This window comes from Python bivittatus, unplaced genomic scaffold, assembly GCF_059951505.1.
Source record: "Python bivittatus isolate LINGU-HERP-01145 unplaced genomic scaffold, Pbiv_v1 ctg000340_np1212, whole genome shotgun sequence".
NCBI lineage: Eukaryota > Metazoa > Chordata > Lepidosauria > Squamata > Pythonidae > Python > Python bivittatus.
In genome coordinates this window covers 11,040,123-11,053,151 of record NW_028277056.1, presented here as the reverse complement: position 1 = coordinate 11,053,151, position 13,029 = coordinate 11,040,123, and positions in this window count along the sequence as shown.

Here is a 13,029-nt window from a genome sequence, read left to right as displayed (position 1 = left end):
CCACTGATTGCATTCATGAATTATGACAAGTAAGGTCTGAGTGACTGGTTTTGACTGTAATCCAGGTTCCAGCTGACCAGGTTAGGATAATGACCGGTGACTTGAGAATAAAATGGGTTTCAAATCCAGGTCTCTAGTTTTATTGCTAAGAGCCTATCCCAAGAACTATGCTACCTAGTGCTGGCATAATGTTGCTTCCCCATCCCCTGCCAGTTCTCATTCAATTTAATGAAAGACAATTTACATGTTCACCAGCCAGGAGGGACACGGATCTAATCTAAAGGTGGCCAAGCTCTTCAGCCCAAGAACTTTGTCCACTTCCTCAGGAGTCACAGACTCAAATTCATCCCAGAAAAACAGACCGGAACCTACTTGCCCATTCACACTAATGCTGAGCGAATCTAAGTGATTTCATCCACTAGATGTTCAGAAGACTCTTCACAGCGACCCACTAAGCAATCCTGTGGACCGTCCCTCCCCAACAAGGAATCAGACATAAAAAAAGGACTCTGGGTGACTCTCTACAGATGCAAGAAGGGCAGAGAAATAGTTACATTTCATTGCTCATATTGCTACAATTAAATCCGTATATTAAATCAAAATATATAACTGTGCACACTTTGAAAATGGTTTAGAAGAGGTGCTTCAGACCTTGCTTGAGCATAGGACCTGTCTACCATTCATTAAAGCAGCTCCTCTCTTATCAGGCTTTTGCACGAGCTTGAAAAGGGGTAGCTGCTTTAAGGAGCCGATTCAAATAATGCTTAAAGCAGAAGCACATTTTTCAAGTTCTTGGGGAAGCTGCAGGAAAGAGGACTACTTTAATAAATGCAGAAAAGTGTTCTGCCTGTATTCACACCACATCCAAAATACTTTTTGTATATAATTTTCAAAGCACGCAGAGTCATAGTAAATTGAGAAAGGATCATGTGAGAATATACATTTCTGTGAAGTGATTTCAACCATAACACGGCTTTGTTTTTCCCCTCTAAGGCTAACTGTGATGTGTGAAAGAGGGTTTTTTGTAGTTGTTGATGTGCCAGTTGAGGAAGGAAGAGTGAAATTGCCTTTACCACAGTCCTAGTAAAACTCAATCATATGAATGAATGAGCTTTTTGGGGGAAAAAAACCCTTTTAGTTTTTTTGCAATGTATTTAGTGTCCTGTGTAATATCGTCTTCAAAATAAAGAGTTTCATCAGTGTAGTAACGTTTCTTAGAGGAATGGCAGAGCGATGGGAAACTGTGCAAATCCTTCTTAAAATTCAACCAAGTTAAAGTCAGTGGGTTTTTTTCTTTCAGTGTCAGCTCTAAGTCTGTGCTAAATCAATTCTGTGTTAATGTTATATTTAACTGTAGTATCTGGCAATGATCTGGAAGGAAAGATCCAATTCTATCATGACAGACAATTAAAGAAGCATTTCCTTCCTCACTATGATTTATTAACCTATGAAACCTGAAAGAAAATGGAATTGCCATCTTTGGGATAAAGTGAGATACATTTTAGGGAATGACTACATTACACTGTTGTCATTCAAAAAGGGATTTATTTCATTGGCTTGATGGAAACGTAATATGTATTTGACACTATGCACCTGAGCCATTATTCCAAATTAAAGGTATTTTGTCACACTTAATTAGATACTTTAAAACCCAGTTTAGCTATAATCTGTGCATTATACGCACGCCTTCTTTTTCTTATCCAGAATCTGCATCTCATTATATGTACAATGAAACAATAGCCACAACCCCAAAAAACAATGGTAGGCATAACCGTCATATTCTTAAAAAGTGCATTTTTTTATACTATTAGGCCATTAATGTCTGTATACCTGTTAAATTGCTGAGAATCCTCCAGCGCTTTGTTTCTCATAGTGGTCGACCAGATTCCTTTGGGATGCTTACATGCAGAAGATGGCAACATATTCTACTCCCAGATTGATATTTTGAGGCATCTTGCACCCAATCCAGAAGTAATACTGAGTCTTCAGGGCTAATAGCCGTCCAAGTATGGGTCACCTTCATGTCTAATGTAATGAATTCCACTGTTAATTATGTGTCGTATGAAGAAGGTCTTGCTTCTTTCTGTCTTAAATCTCTCCCCAATCGTCTTCGTAAGATGACCCCTAGTGTTAGTGTTTTGAGAAGGGGAGAAAAACTTCTTCCTGTCCACTTTCCCCATGCCATGCATTATTTTTTTACAGTTCATCATATCTTCCCTCAAGCACCTTCTTTCTAAATTAGAGTCCCAAATGTTCTAGCCTTTTTTCATGTAAAAAGTGTTTGAGCCACCTGGCTATTTCTGGTCTTTTTCCAGCTCTATTGTAATCATTTTCAAATGTGATACCCAGAAATGTACACAGTATTCCAGATGTGATTTTCCATTAAAGGCATTACGATGTTGACAGTTTTATTTTCAGGCTCTTTTCTAATGATCTCTAGAATGGAATTTGCCTCCTTTACAGCTGCCACATACCAAGTCTTCATCGAGCTAGCCATTATGATCCTAAAACCTTTTTTACCTGGCCAGTTACAGGACAATATTTAGAAAGATAAACATCATTTGGATCTACCTGGTATCGTGTTTTTTGTGGACATTACTATGGGTCAATCAATTGGTGCTGAGTAATACAACAGGTCATGCAAGACAAAAGTTCTTTTGGGATTTGATTTCAGCTATAACAATGTATCAAAAGGTTTGAAGTATGAGTCTTGTTGATGAGCAAATCTGGAATATATTCCCAGAAAATGACAACAAAAGAATAACATTATCATTTGTCTTTGATCTCTTGGATCCAATCAAATGTCCTATGTATGAGGCAATTAGATAGGATTTTTTTTTCCTTCCCCCATTTGAATGTTCCAAAGGCACATTAACACATTCACCAACTATCAGCAACAAAGATGTTCATGAGCCAAGGCAGAATTTTCATACCAACCTTTAAATAATAAAAGCAGCACCCGTTCCTTTAAGGTGTAGCTTTAGTCAGTTTTCTTCAGCAGAGGCAGACTCATCCACAATAGACAAAATTATTTTAAAATGCCTTATAAATGGGGGAAAATAAATTATATTTGGACATGTTCTTAAAAATAAGAAAAGTGTTCAACATACAATTCGCTGGGATGATAGCAGTTGTTAAAGAACTTAAAATCTATTCGTTAATGTACCTGCTACAGAAAACTAACAAAAGCTACACCTTATGGAAAGTGTAGCTGCTAAAACCTCCTTTTTTGCAATGGGGAAAAGCTGCTACCCTCCCCCCAATTTTTTCTTTTCTTTTTTTTTTTTTGCAGTAGGCAAATACCAAGTTAAATATCTACTTTAAATATGCTATGCTTCTGTAGGCATTTGGGTTACCTGGATTTTATTCCTACTTAAGAATGAATAATCTGCTAAAAACAAAACAAACAAACCAAAGAAATGTCAGTACAGAGGATTTTTAGTTCTGTATTGTCCTCCACCCAAAGAAACAGACTAAAAAAAGAAAAAAGGAATTCCGTATTTCATTTGCAACATCTCATAACTTGGGGCTTTGTATATATGTTCTTCGGTTAATATAAACTGCCCATCCACTTTTTTAAACAAATCACCCCATTTTTTTTTTTTTTACATGTATATTTCCCTAATACAGGCTTTAAAATGCAAATTTCCCAAATGTAAGATTTTTGAAAAAAAAATTGTAAGTACTGTTTGCATGCAACACTAGTTAGGCTTGGTGTGAACCAAGTGTTCATGTCATGGTGATGTCTGATGGGATTGAAATGGCAGGATTCATAAGAGGAATTCTTTTATATCCTCTGCTGCTTCCTTCCTGAATTTGGATGCAACCACCTTGGCTGCATATGAATCTGTGGTCACCTCTGAATGACAAATACATAGAGAAAAAAGATGATTAGATTCAGGCACAGCGGGAAGGGAGGGAGGGAGGGAGGGAGGGAGGGAGGAAAGAAGGGAGGGAGGAAAGAAGGGAGGGAGGGAGGGAGGGAAGAAGGAAGGGAGCAAGGAAGGGAGGGAGGGAGGAAAGAAGGAAGGGAGGGAGGGAGGGAGGGAAGAAGGAAGGGAGCAAGGAAGGGAGGGAGGGAGGAAAGAATGAAGGGAGGGAGGGAGGGAGGAAAGAAGGAAGGAAGGGAGGGAGGGAGGGAGGGAGGGAGGGAGGGAGGAAAGAAGGAAGGAAGGAAGGGAGGGAGGGAGGAAGGAAGGGAGGAAGGAAGGAAGGAAGGAAGGAAGACTGCTGGGTGGAATTAATAATGGGTGGAAATGTTTTTTTTTTTTCCTTCTCAGAAGAGAGTTCCAAAAAAAAAAAAAGGCCCACGGACAGAAAGGAAGAAAGAACGCGGAGAAAGAGAAAGAAAGAAAATGCTCAGCACTGAAAAACAGGGTGCTGGTGTATCCAGATTTCTGAAACAGTGTCTGATTTAAGAAGGGGGAAGCTTCCTACAGGTTTTATTAGCTAATAGATTAATGCTTATAATTCTTACTATTTGTGGTATGTGGTATTACTTTTAGATTCTGCTCAATTTAGATTTTCCCCTCAAATGTGTCCTAGAAATATTTTACATAAATCTATAAGCAGAAAGTTGTTCTTGAGAACAGCAAATGCTACTTAAAGGTGTGCATTTGGAAAATATCAAATATATGTTGCAGCAAGTAAATATTGTAAAATACTTACAGATGAGGGAGACATAAATTATATTTCAGCATGTTCCAAATCCAAATGTTCCATATTATTAGAGTATACAGTATTTGCAAATTATATTAGCAGACATGAAGTGCATATGGAGAGACAGGGTAAGAAGAGGGCAAATTGACCTGGTCACAGAGAGATTTATGTGTAGGAAGATGGCAAAGCTTAACCTTAATCTGGAAGTCCCCCCCCCCCACTTTGTGTGTGTGTGTGTGTCTGTGTGTGCGCTTTTGAGTCATTGTTAACTCCTGGTGACTGCCTGGACTAGTCCCTGCAAAGCTGGTTTGCCATTGCCTCCTTCCTAGAGCTGAGAGTGAGTGACTGGCCCAAGGTCACCCAGCTGGTTTTGTATCTAATTCCCATGGAGAACTCATGTCTCCCGGTTTCTAGCCTGGTGCCTTAACCGCTACACCAAACTGGCTCTCAACAAAAAAAGAATAGCCAGAGTAAAAGAGGAAGAGGTATAATAGATGGGGAGGAAGTTGGAGGAGTTGGCAACATGAGAAGCTGAGAGAGTGATTCAAAAATAAAAGCTGTTGGAGTAGAACCAGAGAACCAGAACCAGAGAATCCTAGATTAAAATGGACAGGGTCCTCCAGTAGACAGGGTCCTCTGGGCTATAAATGCCCCCACCTGTCAATTAGATCCATGCCCATCCTGGCTCATGAAGGCAGCTCAGGAGGTGATGTGTGGGTGGGTCCAGGTGATGGTGAATTCATCCTTGAGAGAGGAAGTGTTTCCAGCAGCCCTTAAAGAGGTGCTGGTACACCACCTCCTCAAGAAACCATCACTGGATCCCACTGTACTGGACAATTTTTGTCCAGTCTCCCACCTCCCCTTTTTAGGGAAGGTGGTTGAGAAAGTGGTGGTGTTGCAGCTCCAGAGGATGCTGGATGAAACAGATTTATCTGGACCCTTTTCAGTCAGGTTTCAAGCTTGGATATGGGATGGAAACAGCATTGGTCACACTTTTGGATGATCCCTGGTGGGAGTGGGATGGGGGTAGTGCATCCATCCTTGCTCTTCTTGACCTCTCAGCGGCTTTTGATACCATCAACCAAGGTATCCTTTTGGGTTGGCTCGGGGATTGGGGGTGGGCAGCACAGTCTTATGCTGGTTCACCTCCTTCCTCCAGGGTCAGTCCCAATCGTTGTTGATAGGGAGTGAGAGGTCCAGCCCGTGGCCCCTCCTTTGTGGGGTGCTGCAGGGTTCAGTACTTTCCCCGCTCCTTTTTAACATCTACATGAAACCACTGGGTGAGATCCTCCACCACCATGGGATGAGGTATAATATGCAGATGATAGCCAGTTATACATCTCCATCCCAGGTGATTTGAGTGATGCTGTGATTACCCTTTCGCAGTGCCTGGAGGCTGTGGGGGTCTGGATGGCGAACAACAGGCTTCAGCTGAACCCTGGTAAGACGGAGTGGCTGTGGGTTGGGGGCTTCTCTGTATCCAGAAGTTTACCATCTTTGTTGTTTTATTGTAAACTAAAATAAATAAAAATAAATCTATCCTCAGCCATCCTACTGCATAGGATTGTTCTATAGGGGGAAAAAAAACTGGAAGAGGGAGTATCATACACAGTTTCCTGAGCTCCTGAAGGAAAGGGAGTTTCAACATCTAAATAACCAAAAAACTCAGCCATCGATTTTTAAAAAATATATATATATTTCCTCTATGGGCTAGCCAAATCACCATCCCCTGCCTCCTTGAGATGTTTAAAACTGAGAAATTGTTCTGAAAATTACTTTATCCTTGCAAACGATTTTCTGATGTTCTTTCTTTTTAGCATTTTGTTTAAAAGTTCTGAATTATTCACAGGGGCATGAAGCTGTCCCCACAGATTACTCTTGGTTGCACTTATGGGAGCACCTTAACAATGAAGCTGAATCACATCTCCAGGCGATCTGGGAAATGTAGCTAACAGAAAATGGTGAAAAAGCCATCTGCTAGTGTGTAGAATTGCAGGACTTAAAAATGGAAAGGAGGAGAATGAGAAGGAGAAGGATGAGAAGGAAGAGAAGATTCTTTGTCCACTTTGTGAAATTAAGTAAGGTAAATGGGGAAAAGCCCATCTAGCAAAGTTTGGTATTTTCTTCACCCCAAAGAATCAAAAGAAAAAAAAGGGGGGAGGGGGAATATTTTTCAGAAATTGGGGGTTAGGATGTTGGTTGCTTTAATGTAAAGCCTACCAAATTGAATGGAAAGAGAAAAATGGAATTTTTCACAAGAGATCTTCCTGGCAGGACTGTGAATAGGGATGTGCAAAATCTTTCATGCATGAACTGTTCCCTGTACTAACCAACCATTTCTGAATGATCCATGCCTGAAGCACACATGGATCTATGTTTTGGTCTATGTGTGGAATGAAACGGGTCTCTTTTGATCCATGTACAGAATGAAATAGTGCTGTTTTCATCTGGGAAGAAACATTCTGGGGAGAGTGTAGGAAAAGCCAAGGACTTGGTAGCTGATGGTAGGCACAGAAGGAAGGAAATGGAAGTAGTGGGAAGATTGGGGTTAGCAGTGGGATATGATGTGGTGGGAGTGGCTAAAGGGAAGGGGAGAAGGGGTAATGTGTGCCCTGAAATCTGTTTCAGACCCAACCTGGAATAGCTGAAGAGGTCTGGTTTTCAGTTCCTTCAAACCATGGATGACCCAAAATGGTTGGGTAGAACTTTGGTTTGTTCTGTGCTTGAAACAAAGCATATTTCCCATTCCTTGCACACTCTTAATTGGGAAGGATTAAAAAAAAGTGGGGAGATAGGGAAAGTGAACGTGCAATATTAAACAATTGAGGAAGCTAGTCTTTGCTAAACTGGGGTTCTCCAAAAGAAACAATACTGTACCAAACTAATAGAAATAGAAACAGAAGCAGAATAAGAACAAGAACTGAAAACACAAATTAAGACTGCACAAAGCACCTGGAACAGATGGACTCATCTTAGAACAAATTAAATAGGGAGTGTTAACACTCCATTAGGAAATTCACAAGTTAATGATAAGGATAGCCCAAAAAGCAAATCACTGCTTGATGAATGGAAGGAAGCTGTCAAACATTCAGCAATTAAAGGATTTAAATATGTTGTCACCAGTCATGCTGAGCTGAGCTTTGGTTAAGAAAAAAACTTTGTTCAATACCTTATTTCCTGCATTATTAAAAGCTTTCTTTACAGAAAAGTAGGGAATCTTTTTAAAATATCCAATATAATTCATGGATTTCTTCAGTAATCCATACCATGCTGTCAAGTAAACTCTCCTTCCAATCTAAATTAGACTCTTGGTGACTTCATGAACATACTGGTGCAGTTCTATTGCAGTGTTACAAAAGTGCTTTGCCACTGCCTCATTTCACAATTTTCCATTTTAGCTGACAACACTAGTTTCCCTGGTGGTCTCCCACCCAAGTACTTAGCAGGCCATACTCTGTTTAGCTTTCCAGCCCTGACAAAGTTGGTCAGGTGCTACTGTCTGCTGAGACATAAAATGTTGAAAGATAGATCAAAAGGATTGTTCAAATATTGTGTCATTCACCTAGTTTGTTTCTCAGAGAATGGGGATTTGATTCATAGTTCAGTCTCAATCTCAACATTACTTTTCGGTCCACCACCTGATCTAGGGAATGTCCTCCTTGAGTTTTTGCTTGATTTCTATTATATTCCTATGTGGCATATTTGCTTACCAGACAAGGCCATATAGAATACGTTGTGCCCTCTGTCCCATCCCATCCATTCTCCTGTGATCAGGATAAGCTAGCTGGGATCAGATTTGGCACAAACTATCAGTCCTGGTCACTGCTGAAAACTAACCCCCCAGGGAGAATAGAGTTGTATAGCCAAATTGTAAACCAGAGTCTTCACAGGGTGGTTAATCCCATCCAGCATGATATTCTATTCTTGGACAGATGAAGTAGATATTGGTAGGGTTTGGGCTCTTCAAACTGTATCTATAGATATTTTAAATGAGTGCATAATATATTATTTTCTCTGCCTTTCAATTAACCAAGAGTATGGATTTAGAAGGGGAAGGGGAGATCAGTGATCTTGCAATGTTGATCCAGTAAGCATATGCACTTCATGCCCACGGAAGAAAAAGAAAAGAGAAGGAGCTGTCCCCAGACCACTCAAGCAGTCACATGGGCATTTTGTAAAATTAAAGAAAAATGAAATAATTTCCTGCAGGTACTCTCCAAGGAAAGTGTATTTCCCTTTCTTCCCTTCCCCGTGCATTTTAAAAGAAATGTCCCCATCCTGTGAAAAATAAGCAAATTTTTGTACTTGATGCCTGTTTTGAGTGGAGTTGGGAATTTCACAAATGCACAGAGCAAGATTTACACAGTTCCTGAAAGGGATACATCAGTTCAGTTTCAAAAATGAAATCTCTATTGTGAACTTGGATAGTGGAACAGTTTATATCTAGATAGGGCAACATTTTGGGATAGGAAAGAACTATAGGTTCCATGGAGCCCTGCAAGGGTTCCACCTTTTCTCTGACAAGCCAATGCCAAGAGAAGTCACAGCCCACCCATCGTGGGCTGCATGTCAAGAGTTCTCTTGATGGTTGAAATCAACATATTTACTGCAAGCCTTTCATGGAATTAAACTTCAATGCCAGTGTTACAGTATTTCAATCTTTTCATAACAGTTGATTGATTACATGCCATCAAGTTGTTGTTGACCCTTAGAGACCACATAGATAGATTTTCTCATGATATTCTGTCCCTAACCTGGTCCTTCAGCATTTCCAACGGCACCCCGTTTACCATTGTAACCGAGTGTATCCACCTTGCCACTGGTTGTCCTCTTCTTCTCTTTCCTTTCATCTTTCTCAGCATTAGAGCCTTCTCCAGAGAGCTGGGTCTTTGTATAACATGTCCAAAATAGGATAATTTGAGCTTGGTCATATGTGCCTGAAGTGAAAACTCTGGGTTGATTTGTTTGATGATCCATTTGTTTGTTTTCTTGGCTGTCCACAGTATTCTCAGGAGTCTTCTCCAACACCAAAGTTCAAAAGCACCAAAATTCTTCCTATCCTGCTTCTCCAACTTTCACTTCTGTAGAGTGTCACAGAGTTTGCACAATACTGATCTTTGTAGGTATAGACACATCACGGCATTTGATTTCATAACAAAGAGTCTGAATATTTCCCTGTCCAACCTTTCCATTTCCCTGAGTGAAACCCACTTCAAAAACAAAACAAAACAAAAAATCCAGAATATTAAATTGAAAGGAACAGATGACAATGATGAGACCAGTGATGAGTTAAGCTTGACGGGGAGACATTGCTTTGCAATGGAAGCCAGTGGCAAGTTCCAGACAGCAGAATAAAAACCCGGAGGACTTCTGTTCATGCAAATATCTTATTCCAAAACTGTACAAAGTGAGCCAACAGCTCCTCATGTTCATTTAACTTTACTGCACATATCATCCTCAGTCCCACTGTGAAGGGACAATGCTACCATTTTTCTTGCCAGCAGAGGTCTTGTTTTGCCTGGAATTTAGAAGGAAATGATTCAGGATATTAAATTAGATTTCTAATTGACAAGAAGGCTGAGCTACAATGAAAGTATGCAGAGTGACAGAAATGTTTCAGAATTGCATTGCTGAAAACATCTCCATTCAGGAAAGACTGTTATACCCTTGTCCTTTAGACTTACAGACACAACTCAATCTTGCCAAAGGAGTTGCTCATATAAAGTGGCTGAGTTCACACAACAAACCTAACCAGCTCAGTTAAAAATATAGTGGCTGCGTTGATACAGTGTGCTAAGTTTGGATAGTTTTAATTTCACTTTGTTGCCTTGTAGTTTAGCCTGCTGTACAAACCTAACCCAATTTTATTTCAATGTATTATGCCAGCCTAGAAAATAAGCTAATTCATTAACCAAATTAAGTATGTTTGGCAAATCACATCAGGGTGCATTCTCCTTCTACCTTTAAAAGGAATTTAAAGATGAAATAAAATATAAACACAATCCAAAATAAATCAATCTTTTTCTTCCTATTTTTAAAATAAGCATTCTCAAGTTTAGATGATTTTACTGTAAATGTCATTATAATGTAGGATGCTACTAATATTGCATCATAAAGCAATTTTACATTCCTGTCCCATCAGAAATTAGTCTTTTACATGTCTTCAAAGCTACTGTCAAACGTTTGCAATAGATGCAACCACATCTTTGCAATTATCATCAAGTAAAAAGGTCAGAAATTCCATTGGTTCATTTTAACCGGATATTTAACTATTAGAGGAATAATAACTCTGGCTCTCATATCCTTATAAAAATTACAAGAAAAGGGCATATGAATCTTATGTTTCTATTCCAGCTTCTTTACAAGGGTGATCTTAACTTTGTTTCCATCCCATTAATTAAGAAATTTTCAAATTTTGGGAAGAAGAAAAAGAAGGCGAAAGAAAAGAGGGGGGGAGGAGGAGGAGGAGGAGGAGGAGGAGGAGGATCCATTTTTTGCTCACCACAGAAAAACAATCTCTTTCCAAATGCTTTATCAGAAAACTCAAAATACTAAGTCGGTTTTGAGTTAGCCCATACAAGAGGAGATGTACAATATGAGCAACAAACTTGCTGTGATATGAATAGTATATCCTGGATGAGTTGTGTCTTTTAAGAGTTTTCCAAACCTCTAGGATTCCAAAATGGGATGCTCTCCTACCCCTTTCCCTTTCCAATTTGATGTGGTTGAACCCCATAAAGGACCATTACTTTCTCTTAAAACAGAAGCTGGTAAACTGGAATAGTATTTATTGCTCAATTTATTCACCTCATTCTACAATAATGCCTGTATGCATTATTCATTGCATGCTCATTCTCCTTCCGTTGCCTTTCCATTATTCACAAATGTTTACTGAGCTAATAATTGGTGAATATTCATTGCACAACTTATTCAACCCATTGCTGGGAAATAAAAAAAACTCTCCAGTAATAAGAGCTGAAGCATCATTTTTCATTATCTTACTAGTTCTAATGACAAAAGTAAGAAAGAGAAAGAAAGAAAAACTACCAGATCTGGAGGCAGTTCTTGTCTAAAGTCCAATGTTAATTTGCAGCTCTACTGTCACTTTCCTACTGACAAGCAATAATGTCATGCTAGCAGAAACTGACTTGAAATTCAGTGTCTTGGAATGGGCAAACTAGCTTTAAAAGTGTTCTTAATTAGGAGTTCATGCCAACTATTAATTCACTTTACTAGATACTTGGGCAAGACTGCACCCCACATTTCATAATCAATACCCAGGGCTTTCCAAACAGCCTCAGTAATCAGAAACTAGCCCTTGTGTTTCCATGCTTCTATTACCTCTGAACACAGCATGTTGCTGTGAATTCTTGAGAAACCTGAAAGCTTGATTGGTTATATTCTCACTCACATCAAAGAGATCATAGTATGCTGTGCCCATCTTCACTGAACGCCTAATGCCACCCATGAATGCGGCCAATGTCCACACTGACAATCAGGCAAAGTAGTTGTTGGGCTGTTGGGTAAAGTCCCATTCCAACCACATATGTTCACTGAAGGTGCTTTTGAGAAGACCTTCAACTGCTTGTGTGGAAGGGTTAAACTAGGTTGAAACCAGGCCCATAAACCTAGGCATATACTGTACTATCTGGGACTATGTTTTCAACCAGATGTTGAAGAGGAAGTAGACTTACATTTGCTTAAACTGAAATACAGCAACTTATGCAATCAAGACATCCAGATAGCTGTATTCATGTTCAAGAAAATGTAAGTCCAGCTATCTTTTAGACCTCTGGTTGGATGTCTGAGGGAGAGAAAAATCTACCTAGTGACAGTATCTGCACATTGGAATACTTGAATAAAGTTATGGTGTCTGTCATCTCCAAATAGTGACTGTAATATGTAAAACAGACATATTTTGGAAACTATAGACACCATAGTCTTGTTCATATGTTCAGCTGAACGCGTAGAAGGTTCACACTGGCAGACATTGCACTGTGGTACATTCCTATGTTGTTCCAAGGCAACTCCATTTCTATTAGCTAAGCTTCTGCCACCACTGTCAGAATGGTTGCATCATTTTTAAGCTGAAATTGCCCTTGCTGGAATAGATGGCTTATCCTCATATTGGCTGTTGAAATGTACAAGAACAATGGGACAATGCTGGCGTGTGTTGTCCAATGTCAGATGTTATCCTACCAGCACCATCTGTATTTGATGACAGAATGTGCTTTACTGGGTTAAGCTGGCATTACAAGTCCAAGGAAATGCTGCAGTGGTGCCATTGTATCTGGCCTGCTGCCCTTGCCATCTTGAGAATATGCTTCATTTGTTTGATTGTTTTGATTTTAGCAGTTTGAAAATATGAAA